The sequence below is a fragment of the Rana temporaria genome, chromosome 2, assembly GCF_905171775.1.
Source record: "Rana temporaria chromosome 2, aRanTem1.1, whole genome shotgun sequence".
In the NCBI taxonomy this organism is placed as follows: Eukaryota; Metazoa; Chordata; class Amphibia; order Anura; family Ranidae; genus Rana; species Rana temporaria.
Genome location: NC_053490.1, coordinates 432,537,729 through 432,555,725, shown reverse-complemented (window position 1 = coordinate 432,555,725; position 17,997 = coordinate 432,537,729).

Genomic DNA, 17,997 nt, shown 5'->3' with positions numbered 1-17,997 from the left:
TAGAGAATTGTCAGGTACTACTAGGCTTTACTAATGTTAATTTAAAGACAGAATTCAGAGAGTCATGGTTAATGATTCTTACTCTGAATGGTCTAAGGTTATCAGTGGTGTACCCCAAGGTTAAGTGTTGGGACCCTTACTTTTTAATATCTTTTAATATCTTTATAAATGATATTGGGTCTGAGATCAAAAGTAACATTTCTGTCTTTGCAGATGACACCAAGCTATGCAGTGGAATTATTATTCCTTACAGGATGTCTCCAATTTACAAGCCGACCTCAATGCTCTGTCTAACTGGGCGACTATGTGGCAGATGAGGTTTAATGTTGATAAATGTAAAGTTATGCACTTGGGGGCTAAGAATATGCATGCATCATACATACTAGAGGGAGTACAACTGGGGGGATCTGTAGTGGAGAAGGATCTGGGGGTTGTGGCTCCCAAACAAAATTGACGTCCTTTTTTTCCCACAAATATAGCTTTCTTTTGGTGGTATTTGATCACCTCTGCGGTTTTTATTTTTTGCGCTATAAACAAAAATAGAGCGTCAATTTATATTAATAAATATTTTTTCATTTTTGCTATAATAAATATCCCATTTAAAAAATATATATATATATATATATATTTTTTTTTCAGTTTAGTCCGATACGTATTCTTCTACATATTTTTGGTAAAAAAAATCACAATAAGCGTATAGTGATTGGTTTGCGCAAACGTTATAAAGCCTACAAAATAGGGGATAGAATTATTACTTTTTTTTTTATTATTATTTTTTTTTACTAGTAATGCCAGCGATCTGCGATTTTTGTCACGACTGCGATATTACGGCGGACACATCGGACACTTTTGACACATTTTTGGGACCATTCACATTTATACAGCGATCAGTGCTATAAAAATGCACTGATTACTGTATAAATGTGACTGGCAGGAAAGGGGTTAACACTAGGGGGCGATCAAGGGGTTAAATATGTTCCCTGCTAGGTGATTCTTACTGTGGGGGGAGGGGACTGACTGGGGGAGGTGACCGATGGTTGTCCCTATGTACAAGGGACACACCATTGGTCTCCTCTCCCTGACAGGACGTGGATCTCTGTGTTTACACACAGAGATCCACGTCCCTGGCTCTGTGACTGCCAATCGCGGGTACCTGGCGGACATTGTGGCCACCAGGCACGTGCATCGGTACCGGTATGACGTGGCGGGCGCGCGCACGGCCTCCCGGCAAATTAGAGCCATCTTACGGGCATAAAAAGTCGGCGGCCAGATGGCAAGTGGTTAAAGTAAATGGAAAGCTAAAGATATTTCTGCAAGAAGTTTGTTTTTTTGGTGTAAAAGCTAATTGTGGAAAGATGGCTTTTCCAACCCATATCTCCATTAATCAGTCAATGGGTTAAAGTTGTAAATCAGATCCTACCATATTAGAGAATAATGTAAGAACATAAGAGGAATGTACAGAAATATTATACAATTTGGGGGAAGGAGTAACTCCTACCTACATTTATATACAGTAGATCCTTTTTAAATGTGAACTAAAATTCCATATGTGACAGCTGAACCACCCTGGGTTAGTGCATTTACAAACTCAAAAGTGTATATTCCTTTAAATGTGAACATAAAAGTCCATATAGACATGTGAGCCATCCAGTATCTGTGTGTATACTTTGCCACAAGCTCCATAAAGAGAACCTGTCACGCACTATTCTTATTACAAGGGATGTTTACATTCCTTGTAATAGGAATAAGAGTGATCAAAGCTTTTGAAAGAAAAAGTGTAAAAATAAAAGGTAAAATAAAGAATAATAAAAAAATTAAAGCACCCCCATCCCCGCGTACTAGCGCACACAAGCGAACGCGAACGTTTGGCGCGGGGACGCTCTTCATTTAAATGAAACACGCCCCCCTACTCGCCGCATTTGAATTCCGCGCCGTTACGCCGCGAGAGATACAGTACGCCGCCGTAACTTACGGCGAAAATTCTTTCTGGATTCAAACCAAGCCAGGTAAGGTACGGCGGCGTAGCGTATCTCAGATACGTTGCGCCGGGGCAGATCTTTGTGGATCTGCCCCGTAACCTGTAAACATTTTTAAAGCTTAGCCTATGAAGATTTTTAAGTACCAAAGTTTGGCTCCATTCCAAGAGTGTGCGCAATTTTAAAGCATGACATGTTAGGTATCTATTTACTAGGCATAACATCATCTTTCACATTTTAGAAAAAAATTGGTCTAACGTCAGTGTCTTTAATTTTTATTCATATTTTCTCAAAAAAAGTTTTTGAAAAATCGCTGCGCTAATATCGTGTATACATAAAATACATACAAAGTTGCAATGACTGCCATTTTATTCCCTAGGGTCTCTGCTAAAAAAATATAAAGAAAAAATTCGATTTTTTTACATTTTTTTTATTGGATATGTTTTATAGCAGAAGGTAAAAAAGTAATTTAAAACCGATTGCAGCTGTAATGAATTGTTGGGTCTCCGCAGCCTCTGTCCTCCACCTCCTGTACCATGTCTGCAGCCTCTGTCCTCCACCTCCTGTACCATGTCTGCAGCCTCTGTCCTCCACCTCCTGTACCATGTCTGCAGCCTCTGTCCTCCCCCCTTCTGTACTATGTCCGCAGCCTCTGTCCTCCAACTCCTGTACCATGTCCGCAGCCTCTGTCCTCCACTTCCTGTACCATGTCCGCAGCCTCTGTCCTCCACCTCCTGTATCATGTCCTCAGCCTCTGTTCTCCACCTCCTGTATTCATGCCTCTGTCCACCTCTTGCATCACCTCTTGCATCATGTCTGCAGTCTCTGAGGGGGAGTCTGGAGAGGAGTCAAAAGTGGGAAGACCGCCGGGATGGAGGTCACGAGAGGAGTCAGACGTGTGGACTGTGGAGAGGAGACGGTGTAAGTCACTTACACCTGTCGGATCTTAGGCATATCTATGCGTAACCTGATTCTATGACGCATAGATACGACGGCCAGACTCAGAGATACGACAGCGTATCAGAAGATACGCCGTCGTATCTTCTTTCTGAATCCGGCCCCATGAGTTGAAATACAACTTTTTGCTAGTAAAAATTTGGTGCTGTTGGTAAATTTTGGCATTCTGTCAGTAAATTTAATTTCAGGTGGTTGGCAATACTGGATAAGGGTCTGGAATGGATTTTTTCATTTTGGCTCAGGGTTCCCCTTAAAATCCATACCAGACCTGAAGGGCCTGGTATGGATTTTGGGGGGACCCCCACACAATTAATTTTTTTACATTTTGGTTTGGGGTTCCCCATTAATATTCATACCAGACCCAAAGGGACTAGGGGGGGAGAACCCATGCCATTTTTTTAAATTAGTTTTATCTATATTGCTGAGACCCGAAAATACATTACAGCCGCGATCATTTTTAAATTACTTTTCTTACTGTAGAAATTTAATTTTGCTGTGGGACTGTTCTAAACACGGGAACAATGCACCACTTTACAGGCATAATATAGACACCTCCCAAGCACGATATTTAAAGGAATATTTCATTTTTTTGTTTCAATTTAAGCACTATTAAAATCACTGCTGCAGGACCCAGGTTCCCAAACACTTTTTATGGCAATAACTTGCATATAAGCCTTTAAAGTTAGAACTTTTGATTTTTCATGTTCGTGTCCCATAGACTTTAACGGTGTTCGAGATAATTTGTTGCCAGTTCGCAAGTTCTGATGCAAGCCAAACTAGGGGGGGGGGGTGTGTTTGGCTTATCCTTAACATATATTTCTATTCAGTTTAAATCTCTTGTAATATGGTTCTGTTGCATTTCCTATTAATGTAGAATTCTGTGAATCTAGCATTACCACTTTAATGCTGGAAATGGCAGAGAAGCAAGATTTCAGCACACGCACATTCAGATATATATTCTGTTTCAATAGATGGTATGACATGAATGAAATTCTGGAGAAAGTGCAAGCAAAATGTTTACTGTCTGATCCCTTAATGTGAATTGTGAGACAAAACACAAGAAATGTATGATCAGCCATCTGGACAGATGAGGAGGTGACATGTGGAACACCAGGGCTGTGGTCATGGCTCCTGTGTGTCTACATGCCAAGGATATGGAGGGTGGTGGAGAGCAAGAACAGAAGATGAAAATCCTGGCACAGCTGTCTTTGGAGGGAAAGGCAGAGCAAAAACTCCAGCAGCTGTAAGATACTTGGCAAGGCAATGAATGCAGTCACTCCATTCTTCCTGTCCCAGACCACCATCCAGACTAGGTTTTTGTGCCAACCACCAAATGTCAATATATGTCCCAGGACTAGTGTTTTAAATGCATTATAATACCTAAAATAATATGAGGAAAATGCAATATAATAGCTAACACCTTGCCCCGGGAGATGGTCAGATGGCATTTAGCAAATTTGGATTATGGCCAAAATGGAGTGATCTTCTAGTGTCACTCAGCTAGCAACAGCAGTGGTCAAAAATATTGGTTTAGCCACCATTTAAATAGATTTTTAAAAGTTGTCATTCAATAACTCTTTTTTTGGGTCATTCATCTGCTGTCATATTCATGTACAGGAATATTTGGGAATATAAGCATACCAGATTATATAGTGTTCCTTGCAGTAAATTCTGTTCACAAAAATAACATTTTTCCCAAAGCTTACCTGTAAAATCCTTTTCTTGGAGTACATCACAGGACACGGAGCAGCCATAATAATAATTCTGTGGGTTATATGCCACCTATAGGCGAATGAACACTGACAGATCAAAAAGGAAGTCCTCCCCCTATATAACTCCTCCTACACAGGAAGTACCTCCGTTTTGTAGCAAAGCAATGAATATCCCCCAAAAAGAGGGGAGGGGCCTCTGTGTCCCATGATGTACTCTTACTCTTATGTGTTCTTTATCACACATCACGGAACTCAGAGCAGCCATAATAATTGTTGTGGGATGTCCTAAAGCAATGCCCTTGAGGGGAGGGAGACACAATCACAGAAACTGCCACCTGAGAAGAACTTATTCTGTAACATACTGTGGCCAAAGCAGTATCCTCCGTGGCTTTGATATCCATCTGGTAAAACCCTGTGAATGTATGAACCAAAGACCATGTAGTGGCCTTAAAAACCTGAGCCACGACACCTGATGGTGAATCAGCCAAGATGCCCCCACTAATCTGGTAGCAAGCGTACACCAAAAATGGGTGGGGACCAGGGGTCAAGTCCTGGGAAAAAAAGTGTGGGAACTCCCACCCAAGATCCACTTCCCCACCAAAAAAAAATAAAAAATGATACGCTCATATGCATAATTACTAAACCGCATGTTTGTCATTGTTCCCAGGAGACATTGCGGAGGTCTTCCGCGAGTTATCGCGGGATTTAGAAAGAATTTTAAGCAAGTTCTTTCTAAATCCCACGATAACTCGCGGCAGACCTCCGCAATGTCTCCTGGGAACAATGACAAATGCTCCCAGGAGACATCGGGCATCGAGGAAGTGACGGAATACCCGCACACTACCCAATGAATCCATATACAGGAAGCAGCCAGTAACATAAGGGTTTCCTAAGGTTCGCCTGCCCCTGACAGTGACTCGAGCTGGGCATCGACGCTTAGTGAAGGATTGGCTCGGGCGGCTCGGCTGCTCTCGGCTGCTCTAGTCCTGCAAAGGGAACTGCGTTCCTGTTGTGAAAAAAGTGCAGGAACTCCGTTCCCACGCGTTCCCGCAGGACTTGAGCCCTGGTGGGGACCTTCCCTTTTCAAGCCATAGGCTTAAATCAGGCATGTCCAAAGTCCGGGCCGCAGGCCAATCAAGGCCCGCGTTCCGGTTCTGAATGTCCCGCCTGGTCTGACCCTTAATAGTACCTAAGGCCAATCTCACTTCCCTTCCCGATTGGAGAAAGGGAAAAAACTCCCCCTCACATATCTGTGGGTGTCACCTTCTGGCTTCACCCCAGGCATAAAATATTTCCAAGTCATGCAAGTCCTTGAAGCCGGCTTACCAGGCGCTCAACAGTGCAGAGATAACAGGACCCAAGATCATTAGGTCCAGCTGGACTAGAAGTGTCCAAGGGAATGTCGGTGAACCAAGCCCGCCTGGGTTAATTTGACTAACAATATTATCAGTGTTACCACCTCCCAGATTCTTCGCAAAAGATGCAGCAGTAGTCAAAACATAAGGAAGGCGTCAATTAGGTAGAACTGGTCCCCAAGATGTTACCACTGCATCTACCCATATTGTCAGTGGGACTTTTGTCCCAGACACAACCTGTCAAACTTGTAGAACTTGGATTCTAGTAGATCCACATGCAGAGTTCCCCAACGTTGGCAAATTGCCCAAACATATCTTAGGAATTAGGGACTGCGTGGTCCCGAAATTAGTTGAGTGGAAAACCCCCCCCTGTCATTTTCTATACCTGGAATATGTACTGGTAACAGAGACAGCACCTGTTGTTCTGACCTAGACAGAATGTGGTTCACCTTCCTGAGCCGATCGACTCCTGGTGCCACCCTGGTGGTTGACATATGCCACCAGCAAAGTGTGCATGTTTAAATAGGCAGAGGTTGCCCATTGGGGGGGGGGCAATGTAAGAGAAACCCGGGTAACAAGCGCGCATTGACGCGCAGGCATGGACATTCCAGGATTTGCTCAAGAAAATACATTAACTGGTGCATGCATGAGCGTGTGCGGGCGTGAGCGCATACATGCACGCATTATGTGCGTACAGGCGCGCATTGGCGCCAGTTTGCCTATTTAAACCTGCCAGTGACATGCACACTTTGCTGAGTGGTCTTTTAGCTAGTACCTGTTTACCTGATCTGTACCAGTTTCTGAATGAACTGTGTCATTGTAAGCGAACTCTGCCAGGGGTAATAGTGATGCCTAGTCATCCTGGATAAAGGATGAGAAGCACAGAAGATACTACTCTAGGGTCTGGTTCGTTCGCTCAGTTTGGCCATTCGTCTGAGGATGATAGGCTGATGAGAAGAAAGTTTCGATCTTCAGAACCCTGCAAAGATCTTTCCAGAATTTGGACATAAATTGCACTCCTCTATCGGAAGTGATGCTGCTAGGAACCCCATGAAGCCTAACCACTTCCTTGATGAAAGTATGGGCAGCCTCTGTTGCTGAGGGGGTTCCCAACATGGGGATGAAATGCGCCATCTTCGTGAGTCTGTCAACGAGCACAAAGATGGTAGTGAACCTTTCAGATTGGGGGAGTTCAACAATAAAATCCATACTCCTCCTTTTTGGAAAACCAATCACAGATAGTGAAACTAGGTGCTTTCACTTCTGAAAAACGTCATGCCGAGTCCCTCAGGGGTCACCTTTGTTGCCCGTACTATTCAATATTTATCTCCACCCCCTTCTCGAAATCATCAGTAACCAGAATTTACTCTACCATTCCTACGCAGATGACACCCAACTTTATTTCCATATCGGCAACAAAAAGGATCATTATCTCGGACTAGAGAAATGCCTTACTCTAATAGAGAATTGGAGGATGGAGAGTTACCTTAAACTCAATGGATCAAAAACAGAACTTCTCCTGTTTCACGCCAACCGAAAAAGACTTGCCATGACAACATGGACACCCCCGCCCATTTTGGGACAAACCATCACCCCTAGCACCAAAGTCAAAAGTCTTGGAGTCACTTTTGACTCCGACCTGACTATGGATGCACAAATAAGTTCAGTAGTCAGCGGATCCCACCATTTGCTGCGTCTATTACGTAGACTCATTCCCTTTATCCCAATAGAAGACATAGCAGTCGTGGTGGGAACGATAATCAACTCCAGACTCGACTATTCAAACGCCCTTTACCTCGGACTCCCAAAATACCAAATCTCTCTTCTTCAAGTCGTCCAGAACATGGCGGCACGACTTGTAACAGGAAAAAAAAAACATGGGAATCAATCTCTCCCTCCCTTAGGTCCCTTCACTGGCTGCCCGTAAAAGATCGAATCACGTTCAAGGCACTCTGCCTGACTCACAAATGTTTTCAAAACAGTGCACCCCAATATCTATGCGAAAAATTCAAATGTCACAACCCCAATCGCGTCCTTCGATCTACCAATCAAAATCTACTCCAAATACCCAAGGCCCGATACAAGTCCAAAGGAGAACGAAGATTCGCAGCCCAAGGACCACGACTATGGAACGCTTTACCAACCAGCATCCGATCGAAAGCCATCTATTCTGAAGGCAAAAAATAGTAGGAAAAGGATACCAAGTGCCTTGAGGCGATTCAGTTCGCATGTGTAGCGCTATACAAGTTTCTCACTCACTCACCAACTCATACTAATCATTTGCCAAGGTCTCTTGGGGATCGGCAACGATCTCAACAGACCCCAGGATTTGGTTTTGTCATTCTTATTTCGAATGCAGACCCCACAGGTACCCACATAGTCTTTACAATTGGTTCTTAAACTTGGCCACCAAAAAGAATGTTGCACCAGCTCAGTTGTTTTAGTTACCCAAAAGTGTCCTGCCAAGGGGTGATCATGGCACAGGCACAGACTTGGGGGAACAAACACTCTTTGGGTGAATCAAAATAACCCCTCTTGTTCCTGGAGGCAAACACCTGGTGGCAGAACGTCCTTTGTAAAAGCTTGCTTGAGCTGGGTAATCAGATCTGTCTGTAGTAGCAGGAAACTTTGGGCAGGTAAAATTGTGTCTGCTTGATAGTGTTCTTCTCCTTCCTCTGGGAACATGTGAGAAAGCGCATTAGGCTTGACATTCTTGGTACCTGATCTATAGGTTATGGAGAAGGAGAAGCGGGAGAAGATTAGTGCCCATCTGGCTTGCCGGGTTTTAGTCGTTTGGCAGTCCTGAGATACTCAAGGTTTTTGTGATCAGTAAAGATCAAGATGGGGTGAGCTGTTCCCTCCAACAGGTAACACCATTCCTCCAGGGCTGTCTTTTTGGCCAGTAATTCACGATCTCCTACTTCATAATTCTTTTCTGTGGGGCTGAGTTTCCTGGAAAAGAAAGCAATGGGATTTAACAGAGACTTTGTTCCCTGGCATTGTGACAAGAGGGAGCCCACGGCATTCTCCGAGGCATCCATCTCGAGGACATATGGGAATGCAGGGTCTGGATGCTGCAGGATAGGTGCAGTAGTAAACAAAGTCTTTAACTGATAAAAATGCTATTTGAGCTGCAGGTGTCCACTAGAAATGGGTATTCTGCTTTGTTAGCTGAGTGACAGGAGAAATGATGGCAGAGAATCTTTTTATGAACTTAGGATAGAAGTTGGCAAACCCGATAAACCTCTGTGTGCTCTTCCTGTCCATAGGAGTGGGCCATTGTAGGATAGATCTGACTTTCTGGGGATCCATGGAGATGCCTGATGTAGAAATAATCAGCCCCGGGAACTGAATCGTCTCCTTCTCAAATTCACATTTCTCTGCCTTTGCGTACAGCCCATGATCTCTTAATCGTCCGAGAACTCTTTTAAAGTGCTCACGGTGTGTTGCGATGGAAGGGGAGAAGATGAGGATGTCATCTAGATATACAATCAGGAATAGGTCAAGGAAATCTCTGAAAATATCATTAATGAAATGCTGAAAAGTGTCCGAAGCATTACATAACTCAAAGGGCATAACAAGGTATTCGTAGTGTCTGAATCTAGTGCGAAAGGCCGTTTTTCACTCATCCCCATCGCAGATCCGCATTAGGTTGTAGGCACTAATCAAGCTTCGTAAAAATAGTAGAGGTCTTGAAGCGTTGAAATAGTTCTGGAACCAGGGGTAAAGGATATCTGTTCTTAACAGTCATTTTATTTAATTCCCGGTAATCGACACAGGGACGCAAGATATGATCTTTCCTCTCCACGAAAAGATTCCTGTGCCCGCAGGGGATGTTGAAGGCCAGATTAAGCCCTTCTCCAAGGTATCGTCAATGTACTGACGTAGTGCCTTAAGCTATACTTCGGAAAGAGGGAAAATGCGCCCAAAGGGTATTTCAGCACCTGATAAAAGTTCAATTAGGCAGTCATACGGGAGGTGAGGTGGCAGGATGTCTCCTTTCTGTTTATCGAAAATGTCCAGGAATTCGTGATAAACTGCAGGTAGGAGTTGTGACAAGAAAGAGTTGGTATGCACACTCAGAAGAGGTGTAGGTCTTGTAGAGGCAGGATTGCAGGCAGTAGGTGGATGAGAAGGTCACTTCTTCTGTTGCCCAATTTATCTGAGGATGATGCCCAAAATGCCAAAAATTATGGGGAACTGAGGAGATGGAATAATTTTCAGGCGTAAAAATTCCCGATGGCCACAATCAGAATAGCCAGCAATGGGCGAGTCTCGTGCGTAATAGACCCAGACCTGAGACAGATCCATCGGCCAGATGGATGGCTAACTGGCGTGCCTTTGCTTGCAAGGAAATTTGGTGAAGTAGGGCAAAGTCTCTACCCATGAAGCAGCTGCAAGCACTGGAATCCACTATGGCAGGTATTTTGATGTCTCCTCCGGGGGAACTGAAGCAAAAGGGAAAAGGTAATATGAGTAGGTCCCTTTTCCCGCTGAGCAGTTAGCAAGACACGTAGAAGGGGTGGACTTGGTTTTTGCGGGCCACACCGGGCAGTTTTGGAGATAATGTCCTGCCACTCCACAGCATAGGCATAAGTCTTTCTGTCATCTTCGCAGCTTTTTTTCACTAGAAAGTGGACTGTGAAAAAGTCCCAGTTGCATGGGCCTTGCCTGCATATTTATTGAGACAGCAGTGATGCCAGCCTTTTCTGTTCTCCTTTCTCTAAACCTACGATCAAGTTGGATAGCAAGACTAATGAGGCCATCAAGAGAACTGGGGACCCCAGCTTGAACAAGTTCGTCTTTTAGGCCCTCAGACAGGCCAAGGCGGAACTGATGCCGCAAGGCTTCTTCATTCCAACCCGTATCAGGGCCCACAGGCAGAATTCTGCAGCATAGTCCTCAGCGGGTCGATGACCCTGTTGTAGGGTATAGAGGGCTAACTCTGCAGTAGCTGTATGCTGGGGGTCGTTGAAGAGCTGGGACATTGTTTCAAAGAAGGAGGCAAGAGAGTGCAGGGTTGCACTGTTCTGTTTCAGGAGCTGATGGGCCCATGATTGTGATTCTCCAAGAAGCAGGAATATGGTGAAACCCACCATGGTGGTCTTTAGTGAGAATTTTCTCGGCTGCAGGGCAAAATAAAGTTCACAAAATATAGTTCTTGAATGCATGGAACTTGTGTTGATCGCCTGTAAATCGCTCAGGTGCAGGAACTCGGGGCTCTGGTGGTGGCATCACTCCTGTGAATACAGAGGCTGTTTGTTCAGATGTGAAGCAGCCAGGTGCAATAGTAGGTATGTAGGTTACAGAGTTCGAAACTGTGGATTGGATGCAATGTTCCAGCTGCAGGTAGCTTTCTTGCAAGGTGCTGACCGCCTGGGTGAGAAAGGCAAGTTGCTGGCATAGCGACCCCAGAGGTGAAGCTTCTCCCTCGATCTCCGGCATCTGGCTAAGTGGTACTGTCACGTACCTGGTGGAGATCGAGCTGTAGAAAGGGCTTCTCTTGAACCTCCTGTGAAAACACCCCTGGTAGTGATGACAGGAAATGAAGGACACAGAGTGGCACGAGGACCGATGTAGCAGGTGGCTCTGGCTGGGTTTTGGCAGGAATCAGGTGGCTGAAGAGCACTGGGCAGGTACTGAGAACAGGAGCTTTGTGTCGTTGAATCAGCAGGTGTAAGCGTAGCCGGGACGTGAGCCAGGGGGTCATCAACAGCCAGACAGAGTAGGTACCGAGACATGAGGCAGAGGCAAGGATGGGACACAGGCCAGGTTTGGTACACAGTCAGGCAGCGAGGCACAGGAACATCAGGCAGAAGTGGAGTCAAGCACAAGCCAGGGTCAAAAGTAGGCAGACGGAGGTCAAAGGGAAGGTTCAGGCGAAGCTGGCGGCAATGTGTGCACATGTGCACGCGCGTTGGCTCGCGCGTGCACCTGCTCATGCATGCGCCAGTACATATCTTTTCTTGAGCATATCTTGGAATGTCCACACCTGCGCGCCAATGCATGCTTGTTACCTGGGTTTCTCTTACACGCTTACACTCGGGTAGCATCCATCACATCCAAGCTGAAAGCTTTTTCAAATGGATCTCATTGAAGTCCATGATTCTTAACAGAACCTCTAAGTATGCTCCAAGAGCAGATGTATCACATCAGTGACCACCACCTTACAGACTGTGGTTTTTCATTACTGCACTTTTTTTTAGGATTGAGAATGATTAAATTGAATCTCTAAAGGCATTGCTGCATGGGTCATGTGAATTTTCTGTGCTCAAAATATTTACAGCACACGTTATTTTATTGATTTAATTTAGGTATTTAACAGTATGAATAAATAGATATAGCTTCTATAACCATAATAGTGGTAGAAAAAATATAGACAATAGTACCATCATCCAGAAATTTTGAGATATAGAGATCGGACGTTTGTTCCCAAACCAAACCTCCCAAAAGAACAAGGACAATTGGACTATTTCGGTACAAGTTAAACTAAGATAAATTAGCACATATATAGAAAAATATATAAAGTTTTATTAATACAAAATCAATAAAAAATAACACATAATCAGATACAAATTAAAAGCATGGTGACAACCCATGTATATCACCATTATAATGGTCCCTAAAAGGGGAGGATCACAGTGGGATAGTTGGTCACGAATAGCATCTCAACTAGTTGTACAGTCTAATGTCGCTTCGTCAGGAGAAAAATCTGTAATTTGACAAATGATCAATAACAATACAGTTGACCAGAGTAGTGCTACCAGTCTCATATAGAGATAACAATAGCAATACGGTATATACATAGGCGGGGGCTACTTACCTATAACCCCTTTTGGGCATATCACTAAGGCTATTAAAAGGTGATATCATCAAGCTTACCTCAGTGTTGTTTCATGCACACAGAACATTTACATCAGTTGCATGTTTTCATTCATGCTCATCTCAGTAAATACATTTATGTAGATGTAGACCCAAAAAGTGTTTTTATGTTAAAGTAATTTCAAATATGTATTCAATATCATTAAATGTGCTGGTTTAATGAAAATAACTGTTGCTCCTGACATGAAAGTCCTTGCACACTGCACAGGTCTTTCTCATTTTAAGGTGACATTGCTCTGTCCTTGCACACAGTTGTTCTTCTGTATTGTCACCCTAAAACAATTTCACCTGCACAACTTGGGTTATGAAAAAAAAATACAAAATAAACAGAAAACAGTTTAATGTTCTCTGAACTATAAAGAGATCGCTGAATTCTCTCAACGTCCTCTATACTTTTTCTCCTTGTTCTTTTACTGAAGTTGACACCAAATATCCAGTGGTAGACAGATGAGGGAACAAGATAATTAACAAATTGTTGAGGCTTGATGCTGCCCTCTCTACCTAAGCTTGGTTCCATGTGTGCTACTATAATAAACACAACCCTAAACATATGGACACCTTAATATTACACTGAAGCCTCGTACACACGTCAGGAAAACTGCCAGGAGAGCATTTGGCCGGGAATCCCGGCCGTGTGTATGCTCCCTAGCATTTTTCCCATCAGGAAAACAGCTGGGAATCCCGACGGGAAAATAGAGAACCTGGCTCTCTATTTTCTCGTCAGGATTCCTGGCAGAGTGTTTCCTGCCAAGAAAACCGTTGTCTGTATGCTTACCTGTCCGAAGGTAAACATGCTCGATAAGCCTTCGAAGCATGCGCGGTAGCATACAAGGCATAGTGTAGGGTGTAGCAAGATGGCGGCAATGGCATCAAATGTGACGAGCGCCGGCTCGTCATAGTCGATGACGTCACCGCGTTCTTGCCATTCAAAAGAACGGCGGTCTTTTGAATGGCCGTCTGTATGCGCGGCTTGGCAAGCCTAGCTTGCCAAGAATCCTGTCTGGAAAACCAAAGTTTTTTTCCTGACGGGATTCCCGGCCGTGTGTACAGGGCTTGTGATTGACTTCTTTTTTTATCATTAGACAAGTGGGTGACTAAAGCGCTAGCCAACAGTGAAAATTAAAAGTGACCAGTGAAAAACAAAATGCTGCTCAAATCTAAAATGTGCTAACAACAAATAAAGGTCTGAATAAAGAATGATGAGCGCAAACTGAAAATCTAAAAGTGAATATAAAGACAGTCCATAGGGGACTGATAACAATCAATAAAGATATGCAGTGAATTCAAAATTAGTGAAATAACCCAAAACTGATAATAAATTCAAAAATAAAAGTCCAAATATATAAATCAAAGTTTGGATAAATCAATCTAGTGTGCCAGTAAAAAACAAAACTTCTGCACTTCGGGCATCAATGTGGACAATCTTGATAACTCTTTGCTTAGCCTGGGCTCACAGTGCGCTTACCTCCAGACACTAGGTCATGCGTGTCAACGAAATCCTCCCAAAACTGGAACAGAATCCAAACAGTGGGTAACACGTGTTGCACGGAATCTTCCCAGTGCTGAGATAGAATCGAGGGGCGTTCTCTGTATCCAATACCAGTATAGGTCCAGGCGCAGCGAAGTCGACTCCACAGGATAGCCACAAGGTGTATCAGGAGCAAATGTAGAAATAAAAAGCTCTCATGGTGAAGTATGCAAGCACTTTAAAATTTAATAAAGGTAAAAATGTGCTTACATTGAAAAAACGAATAAAACGCCAAACAGCGGCACTTCCGGTGGACGGTCAGGGTGTCACGCCACTTCCGGTCACATCTAACCTTATGCATTACGTCACGACACGTACCGATGAAGTCACGTGTCGTGACGTAATGCATAAGGTTAGATGTGACCGGAAGTGACGTGACACCCTGACCGTCCACCGGAAGTGCCGCTGTTTGGCGTTTTATTCGTTTTTTCAATGTAAGCACATTTTTACCTTTATTAAATTTTAAAGTGCTTGCATACTTCACCATGAGAGCTTTTTATTTCTACATTTGCTCCTGATACACCTTGTGGCTATCCTGTGGAGTCGACTTCGCTGCGCCTGGACCTATACTGGTATTGGATACAGAGAACGCCCCTCGATTCTATCTCAGCACTGGGAAGATTCCGTGCAACACGTGTTACCCACTGTTTGGATTCTGTTCCAGTTTTGGGAGGATTTCGTTGACACGCATGACCTAGTGTCTGGAGGTAAGCGCACTGTGAGCCCAGGCTAAGCAAAGAGTTATCAAGATTGTCCACATTGATGCCCGAAGTGCAGAAGTTTTGTTTATCACTGGCACACTAGATTGATTTATCCAAACTTTGATTTATATATTTGGACTTTTATTTTTGAATTTATTATCAGTTTTGGGTTATTTCACTAATTTTGAATTCACTGCATATCTTTATTGATTGTTATCAGTCCCCTATGGACTGTCTTTATATTCACTTTTAGATTTTCAGTTTGCGCTCATCATTCTTTTTTTATCATTGCTGGCAACAAAGGATAAGTCTGTATACAGCCAACCAATCTAGAAGGTCCTGGAGCCATTAAAAATGATCTACCTGCATAACATTCACTAAACCTCTTACAAAAAAACAGTAATTTGCAGATAAAACTGTATGGAACATTGAATAAACTCAATAGTAAGAAATGCAGAATTCCTCCTCTACATAGAAGGCAGAACAGTTACCACCTCAAAAATAACCATCATTAGTGCGATACTTAATGTTGAATGATAGACTTGACATAACCCATTAGTCTTCTTCTAAAGACAGCACAGAATGAATGAAGGTCAACAAACATAATATAAAGGATGCATTGCCTTTACAGGGGCACCATATGTATATTTACACCCTATATCTGGAAGCTCAGAGTAGCTGGACATTCTCTCGGTGCACTCACTCATGTCAGCCAACTAATTATCTCAAAAATGTGACCTCCTCTTGTTTTCTTTATCGCCCACTCTTAATCATCCAGGGATTTCAGAGTTAGTTGAAACGATACAGTGTCATTATTTTATGAGAAGCAGGAGTGCTTCACACATTCCCATCCTGCTCCAAGTGTGCCCAGTAATAGGTGACATATACATTGTTCACTGTAAGTAAAACAAAGAGCAATTTGGAAAAAAGCTGTAGCTTATAAGTATTGCTGCTCGAATCACCTAACTAAAATTTCTATTCTGTTCTAGTAAAAATGCATTTGTTAATCCTTAATATACATTCTACACATAAAATGAATCTGTGCTTTGCCTACTGCACAGGAGACCACTCTGGTTACTGCCATTATCTAAGCAGAGTGCTACATCAACAGCAGGGTCAGGATAAAGGCAGCATATCCATCTTACCTATAAGAAGGTAGTGGAAATACCACACAGAGCATCAGGTAGTGGGAGCATGGACCATATATTTTGGCATATTTTGTTTTTTTACTTATACAGCAGGGGCGGACTGACAACTCATGGGGCCCCCGGGCAATAGAAGAGTATGGGGCCCCTCTGGCTTACAGATGGCCACCACGCCAGGAGGTAGTTCAGAGGCGGGCAGCTAAAATCTTGGGATATTCACATTAAAAGCATGTCAGTTTCGGACATATCAGGGACAGATCTAAAAAAATAAAAGATTTATACATACTGTCGTTGGTTTTACTGAGCCTGGCAACCCGGATGGGGCCCCCTAGTGGCATGGGGCCCTCGGGCAGTGCCCGAGTGACTCAATGGTCAGTCCGCCCCTGTTATACAGTACCTTTATTATGATCCGATGGAGATTCTTTGCCAATTGCCTAAGTCACCCCTACCCCTAATGTGGACCTGTGCTTTGCGTATACAGGGCAAAGCAACAAGTTCACTTGAAGTCAAATGCACTCATCAATGACTTCTGAATGATCTTAGAAGCACCTCAAACTGTTGCAAGTGACACAAGCCCAAAGCCCATCCACACAGGCCCTTAATGAAAAGTAGTAGTCTACTGCCAAATGCAATGTTTATTATTATTATTATTATACAGGATTTATATAGCGCCAACAGTTTGCACAGCGCTTTACAACATCAGGGAAGACAGTACAGTCACAATACAATTCAATACAGGAGGGGATCAGAGGGCCCTGCTCATTAGAGCTTACAATCTACTACTACTCTCATCAGAGGCTCCATAATAACAATAGTAGCAGCTAAAAAAAACAATTGAAACATCTTTCCAAATAAGCCAAAACGATTGCATCTTTCAGCCTTGCTGCTGTTTAGGCAAAACTCACCATGGCAATATTCACTGTGGCAACAATGATCAGAAGCCCCTTTAGCAATTATAGGTATTTTAACAGTGACATTATAGATCAAGTTTGGAAATTTTGAACACTTCCCATTGTGAATGTTGGCGACCAATACTCTCATCAGCTTTTGTGAAATCATTTTATTGTTATGAAATCATCATAATATAATATAAAAAGTAGTATATACAGTGCATATATATATTGTGAGGGTGGGACTCTGTGCTGTGTGAGAAATTGCTGGTTTACGCCAAATTCTGGAGGAAAGGACACACTAATTGCACAGCTGTGTGTTCAGCTGTATAGTTCTGATCTGACATGGCTCAGGGCCCCACCCCACAGACAGGAGGTCTGTGCTGGGAGTCAGGTGACTCCCAACCTCTCTGAGAGAAGTCAGAGACTGGAGAAAGCGAGGTTTGAGCTTGGCTCCAGGAAACTGTTTTGTTCTGAGGAACAGAAATTACGCAGCAAGACGCTGACAGAAGAAGCTAGGTGTGTGTTTACCATTGGGAAACGGGTAGTTCTGAGGAGCAGAACTTGGGCCTAAGCTAAAGGCCTGAAACAGCCGGATGGCAAGTGTGTAAAAGCCAGGAGGCTAAACTGTTGCGTTTTGCAAGTTACAGGAATGGTGGAACCCCCTGCGAGGGCTGCTATTGTGTTTGTGAACTTTGATGCTTTTAAATAAAAGTGAGTGGGCCCTTAAAAACTCGGTTCTGGATTGGCGTACTCACTGGAAAACGTATCTATCGCTGGAGTCTAATAACCCCAATCTTACAATATATATATAAATATATATTGCTCAGACATCTGAGACTGTTATGTAT